Below are 7,395 nucleotides of genomic sequence, written 5' to 3'. Positions count from 1 at the left end.
TTATTTGGTTAAATCCAAATAGGAGCTAAAACGGAGCAAAAACGAGGGAAAAACCTAAGTTACGTGCCAAAAGTACGTGTTAATCAGAAGACCGATTCAAGGAGACGAGAAGCACCCAAGAGACGGGGGAAAACATCCCTGTCGCGACTGAGATTCTCAAAATCTCAGTCGCGACACGCTAATCTCAAACACCGAAGATCGAAGTTTTTTCAGCTTTCTCCATTGCCCCCTGTCTCGGTTGAGATTCTCAGAATCTTAGTTGAGACAGCGAAGAATTCTGCACAGCTTTCACATGTTAGAAATCCAAAAACCGCGTCTGTTCGTTTGGATAAAAGCGACCCTTCACCAGCGGACATGACCCTTCAATTACAACCATTCACCAACTATAAATAAGTGAATTCATTTCAGAATTAAGAGTGGATTAAGCTGGTTAAGTGGGTTATTAGAGTTGTTATTATGTTGAAGAAACTCTGTCTCAGAAATGAGTCAGATTAGTTTACATTTCTGTAAAAGCAAACTTGCTGTACACAAGTTGTTCTTAGATTAGTTATAAACACAGTAGTGATTAGTTTAGTTTTAAAGATTGTTCAAAGACAAGTTCTCATTCTGGTAGTGGACTTAGCGGTCTCTATTCCGAAGATTCAGCGAGAAGAACTAACGGCTGAAGCGCAAAAGGGTCTGACAAACCTACGAAGTTTGAGGGAAAGATTGACAACCCGGATCTCAAAGATTTCATCAAAATGCTATCCATGTTTCTTCCTCTCTGTTAACTTGTGAAGATTCACAATTCACTAATAATACATTTATTTTATTCAATACATTCTTCCTGTTGTTATTTTGATATTGTTCTAACAAAATGATTTTCAAAATGATAAATTGGTGTTTTTATTAAAACGTTTTATACAATCAAATTTACAAAGAAACTTTGTTGAACACTTGAAAGAATTAGTTTTTATGGATGATATGATCGTGAGCGCGGCTTATCAGATATAAAATACTAATTTGATTAAGGTAGAATCTGCTCCGATCCAGAGAGATTTCTACGGTTCAAAGACCATTAATTGCGTAAATTCTTGAATTATTACATGTTCATAATCTTACCAAAGTTATAGTTGCTTTCTTTGCTTAATGCGAATAAGTTTTATACATCTTTTTATTCTAAACACGAAAGTTTCTGTCTTGTAATCAAATCTCAAGACAGAATTGTTCTCTAAAGTTCAACATATAATTCTCATCTAATCCTAACCAATACAAACCAATACAATTAATTAAACGATTTTCTTAAGTTAAACCTAAAGTCGAGAATAAAACTGAATTAAAATAAGTTTTAGTTAAAAAGCGTTCCCTGTGGGTTCGATATCTTTTATTACTACAAGCGTATACCGTGCACTTGCGGAAATCGCTCAACATCTATGTACCAGAATCCCCATGAGAAAGGTACTACAGAAACCAGAAACGTCAGAAAGATTAATGGAATGGTCCATACGACTTGGCGAACTTATGAAGGAAGACCCGCTCTCAAGAGCCAGGTCCTGGTGGACTTCATCAATGAATTCACAAAAGAGATTAAGGAATCGCCCAAGGTAATGGAAGATAATGGACAATAGATACGGATGGAGCATCCTCAACCGAAGGAGCAGGGATTGGTGTGTGTTAAACCCAAAATATACCTAAAATATCATTAATATTTACATCAGTTTTGCTACGAATTTGTGCTGTTTATATCTATTTAGCGTACTTTTACGTCCGAATATGTTTCTTTCATGCAAGGTACCTAAATATTTGGTAAAATCCAAATAGGAACGAAAAGAGGTCAAAAACAAAGTAAAAACCCTAAGTTACGAGTCAAAGACGACGAAAATCAAATGCACCGAAACGAAGACAAGGAACGAAGTCAGAGACGGAGAAAAACATCCCGTGTCACGACCGAGAATCCTCCATTCTCGGTCACGACACACGTCGCCCATGCATCCCTTCCTTTCGTTCGAAGGCTGAAAAACTGTTTCTCCATTCTCGGTAAGTTCAGAAATTCAGGCAGCACAATATACACTTGTTCGTTTTCAAAGAAACGCGTCCGTTTGATTGGATAAGAACGTCTCTTCGTAGCAGACACGTTCCTTAGACTCGACTCTTCAACATCTATAAATAAAGAGTTGATTTCAGAGTTGAAATATAATTTTTAGAGTTAAGATTTAGTACAGAATTAATGCAGATGAGTAAAACGATTCAGAGTTAGAAGTTCGATTTTGTAAAAAACAATATGATGTACACATTGTTTATCAAATAATTACAAACACAGTAGCATTTAGATTTAGATTGCGATCAGTTTATATTAGTTTAAATTCTGGTAGTTGACGATCCATCTCTATTCCGAAGATTCAGCGAGAAGATTAAGTAGCAGATTCGACCCACGAGCCTGACAAACTCTAACAAGGTTTAAGGAAAGGATTGACGACCCGAAACTCTCATATCGTTTGAATGCTTCCATACTTTTTATTCTCTGTAAACTTGTATCAAATTCATACTTCATCTAATAAAGTTCATGTAATTCAATAAATTTTTATGTAGCACTTATGGTAAATGATCCGAAGTGAGTTCTGGTGTTTTCATTAAAACGTAATTAAATTAAATATCTTTACAAGGAAACTTTGTTGAACACTTAGGCAAATTCATTCTTCGAGAATTAATTTGGTTAAGGTAGCAATCTAACCCGACCGTAGGAGGATTGTCTGCAGTTCAAAGCCCTTAAATTGAAGGAGTTTACGTTATTATATTTTTATAATTTATACAAAGTTTAAAGTTGTTTTCTTTACTTAATGCAAACGAACACAATTATTCCCTTAATTTAAACACTAATCGTTTCTGTTTTGTAATTCATACTCAAAACAGAATTGATTTCTAACATTCTACATATTCTAACCTAATTCTTATTCTATCAAATTCAAAACCAATTTCAAACAACGATTATCTATTTACATAAACCTTAAGTCGTATTTAATCTACACTTAAATAAGTTTTTGTTGAAAAACGTTCCCTGTGGGATCGATATCTTTTTATTACTACAAGCGAACCCGCACACTTGCGGAAATCGCTCAACAAGTTTTTGGCGCCGTTGCCGGGGAACGCCAAAATTTTTAACAAAAATTTAGATTTTTCGTATTTTATTTCGAATCTAGGTTCATGCATACTTATTTTAACTTTTATAATTTATTAATTTTAATTTACTAACATATTTATTTTTCAAATTCTGTTGTGAAGGTAGTTTCGGTTCGTGCAAGATTTCAAGTTCATGTGCAGTTCTCGAAGTTCAGGCATTCCACCAAAATCGCAAGATCCAGAAATTGAAAAGACAATTAAAAATAAAAAGAAAGACAAGAAAAATAAAAACAAACAAAATTCAGAACCTCAGCCAGAAAATATGGCAACACTTATGGATTACGCTAGGTTAGGAGTAGCCGATGTAACAAATAGCATAGTTAGACCCCAAATAAATGCAAACCAATTTGAAATTAAGCCAGCATTGCTTAATATGTTGCAAAATAATGTAACATTTTATGGGTTGCCCAACGAAAATCCTAACACCCACTTGACAAATTTCTTAGAAATCTGCGACACTTTTAAAATACCCGATGTGACTGCCGAAGCAATCAAACTTCGCCTCTTTTCTTTCACTTTGAAGGATAGAGCCAAAGAATGGTTAACTTCTAGGCCAGGCACAACATTTGAAACTTGGGACCAACTTGCCCAAGCGTTTTTATCAAAATATTTTCCTTTAGCAAAAACCGCAAGAGTCATAAAGGAGTTAACATCTTTCTCAAAATGATAACGAAACTCTTTATGAGGCTTGGGAACATTTTAAAGAACTTCAACGTTTATGCCCACACCACCAATTGCCCGATGCACTTTTAATGCAAACATTTTATAATGGATTAAATCCTACAACTAGAGGTTCATTAGATGCTATGTCGGGAGGGTTATTTATGAAGAAGACATCAGCCCAAGAAAGAGAACTTTTGGAGGAAATGGCAATCAACAGCAGTATGTGGCCCGCAGAACGTGGACATATACCAGTGGCGAAACCATCATCCTCAAACACATCATCAGTTAAAAGTATAGTGAATCTTGATCCAGTCGCGATGTTACAAGCCCAATTTTTCGCCTTATCGCACAAAATTGATAGGTTTATGGCACCGTGCGATGCTAATGGTAATCCAATCCAAATGGATGGGGATTATGAAAGTATAAGCGAGATTGAACAGGTAAATTTTGTCTAAGGGCAAAACCAAACTAATAATCCTTATTCTAATACCTATAATCCTGGATGGAGGAATCATCCTAACTTTAGCTGGAAATATAATAATACTAATAATAATGCAAATGCTAATCAAAATCGTACTAATAATTATCAAAATCAATCAAGAGATACGATTAGCACTTTATCTTCTAAAATCGACAAATTTATAGATGCTATTGTTGAAACACCTTTCCACATGATTTTGATTTGACAAAATTATTTAAGTTAATCCATGATTAAGACAATTAAATTTATGTGCTTTGATTTAATTGTACTAATGTGTTTGTTCAATGTTGAGTATAATTATAAATGAGAACAGAAGTAAAAAGTATGACAGAAAGAAGTCAGCATGAGCCACAGAAGCTGAGTAGAACACAACTCAACGTTATAGAAGAAAAGTCTTCTTCAGAACTTAAACTTTCAGACAAAGCTGGCTCAGGAAGCTGAGTAGAACACAACTCAGTATCAAGAAGAGAAGTCTTGCTCTAAACTAAAACTTGCAGATGAAGCTGACCGTGGAAGCTGAGTAGAATGCAAGTCAGTGTTGTCAGAGAATAAGTTCAAAGACAACGACTATTAAATTCAAGCTGGGTGTTCTTCAGGACAGCGCGAATGATCCGTTTGCAAAAAGACAAGATCCGAAAATTGTCTGCACCAATACAGAAGCTTTGGAATTATGCACGGAGACAGTTTTGAGATGCACGGGTCAACTGGCCATTGGCTAAAAGATGAAACTGGCGCTAGAAGACGAACCTGGCGGAAGAAGATAAGCCTGACGCCTATAAATTTCAGACGACAGGATTGGCCTGCTATATCTATATGCTGACCATTGAATGACGCAAGGAGCCGTTTGAATTCAACGGATACATCTAGATTTAAATGATTGAGGCATCAGGAATTCACTATAAAACGACAAGTGCTTCACTTGGATCCTTAGCCGAATTACAAAATAAAAAGAGCATACATACAAAAGCACATTAAAACAAGAAAAGAAGATCTTACACCAAATTTCTATCTCTGTGTAAAAGCTAGATTGAATTTGTATTCATCTAAAGTGTTCTTCATCTAGAAAGAACATATTTGTATCAATTGTAAAAATTGAGAGAGTGGTGCTGAGTACTCGGTTTTAGTACTTAGCGATAGAGAAAATCTAAGTGTTGGGTTATAACGCTTAGTAGAGTTGAGTAGACGAATAGAGGATGGTACTTTTGCATACTCAACTGCTTTGTAAACGGTTTGTGCTCTACCTTTAAAGAGCTCAGTATTGGATTGAAAAAGCCCGAAAGGACTTTGGGGACTGGACGTAGGCGGTGAGGCCGAACCAGGATAAATCTGCTGAGTAATTTCTAACCCTTTCTCTCAATATATATGTATGTGCTGTTTGCTTAAATTACTCAGGATATAAATTGTATAAGCTGACACTGAGTAATCAGAGTGCTGAGTTGGAAGCTGACCTTAACTGTTAATTCCCAACTCACAAGTAAAACAGTTCTAGTCAGCCTCTAACTAAAGCTGTCTTACGTCTCTCTCGGCCGTGCTGACCAAAACTGAGTTACGTAATTTAAAGATTTGATTAAGTCAGCATAATTAAGCGAAAAAGTTATATTAGTTCCTAACCCCCCCTTGGAACTAATCACACGGGACCAACGACTATTGGTGGAAAAATAAGTAATCACGACGATGGTTTTAAACGGATCGAGAATAAATTCGACCAGCTTATTAAAAACCACTCATCTAGCATCCATAATTTGGAGGTTCAAATTGGCCAAATTGCTAAATCGATTCCATCCCGAAAAGAGGGAAGTCTTCCCAGCCATACGGAAGAAAATCCTAAAGAGCATGTAAAGGCTATCACTCTTCGTTCAGGGAAAAATTACTTAGGTCCGGAAATGCCCGAAGATTCGACTTTACCAGGAACTGATTTACCAAAATCCAAAGAAGATACATTAAACACAAAAAGTTCACCAATTGACTCAAGTACAAAAACATTTGTACCCAAACCACCTTTTCCACACAAAGTCCGAAATAAGGACTATGACAAACAACTTTTAACATTTTTGGATAAACTTAAAAATTTGCACATTAATTTGACGTTTATGGATGCGATTACACAAATTCCTAACTATGGTAAGTTCTTAAAAGATTTAATTTCAAAGAAAATTAGTTGGGAAGGAATTTCATCCATTTCGCTAACTGAGGACTGTAGTTCAATAGTGTCAAGCAATTTGCCCACTAAACTCAAGGATCCCGAATGTTTTACTATTCCGTGTAAATTGGGAGATATTGAATTCCCAAGTTGTCTTTGTGATTTAGGAGCAAGTATAAACTTTGTTAGGTTTAGAAGAAGATATCAAACGTATCAATATGGTTTTGCAATTAGCGGATCAAACCACTAAGAGACCATATGGTATAATTGAGGACGTTTTAGTTAAAGTTGACAAATTTATTTTTTCTACCGATTTCGTTATATTAGACTTTGCATATGACGTTAATTGTCCACTAATTTTTGGTAGACCGTTTATGAACACGGGACGTGCATTAGTTGATGTATCGGAAGGAAAAGTAGTTTTAAGGATAGGAGAAGATAAGATCGAGTTTAATATGAACAAAGCGATGAAATATCCCATGGAGGAATTCGCTTGTATGAAACTTGACTTAGTTGAAGAATGTGTCAATGACATTATTCAAAAAGAAGAAATAATAGAATCTATAATGGGAGAAGAATTAGAAGATAAAGACTCAGAGCCTTTGATTCGAAAAGATGGACCAGTTCCGCCTTCAATTGTAATACCCCCTAAATTAGAACTTAAAGAGTTACCAAACCATTTGAGGTACGCTTTCTTAGGCGAAGGCGATTCTCTACCTATAATTATCTCTAACAAGTTAACTAAAGTTCAAGAAGAAAAATTAAAAGAAGTTGTTAGAAATAGGATAGGAAGTATGAGATGGCAAATTTCAGACTTAAAAGGAATTAATCCTAGTATTGTAATGCACATAATTCACTTAGAAGAAAATAAGCCACCTAAAGCGGATAGGCAAAGACACTTAAATCCGAATATGAAAGAAGTAGTAAAAAACGAGATTACTAAACTTTTAGACAA

General features: G+C 35.4%; 1 non-coding gene across 1 annotated transcript; it reads right to left on the bottom strand.

Moving 5' to 3' along the window:
- Positions 1–3,787: 3,787 nt before the first annotated feature.
- LOC136228319 (small nucleolar RNA R71) lies at positions 3,788–3,892 on the bottom strand. Its single transcript, XR_010688647.1, has one exon. It is a non-coding gene; the product is annotated as a small nucleolar RNA R71 (small nucleolar RNA).
- Positions 3,893–7,395: the final 3,503 nt, after the last annotated feature.

Source organism: Euphorbia lathyris, chromosome 4, assembly GCF_963576675.1.
Source record: "Euphorbia lathyris chromosome 4, ddEupLath1.1, whole genome shotgun sequence".
Lineage (NCBI taxonomy): Eukaryota > Viridiplantae > Streptophyta > Magnoliopsida > Malpighiales > Euphorbiaceae > Euphorbia > Euphorbia lathyris.
The sequence above is the reverse complement of the archived record's forward strand: the minus strand, read 5'-3'. Positions and strand labels throughout refer to the sequence as shown.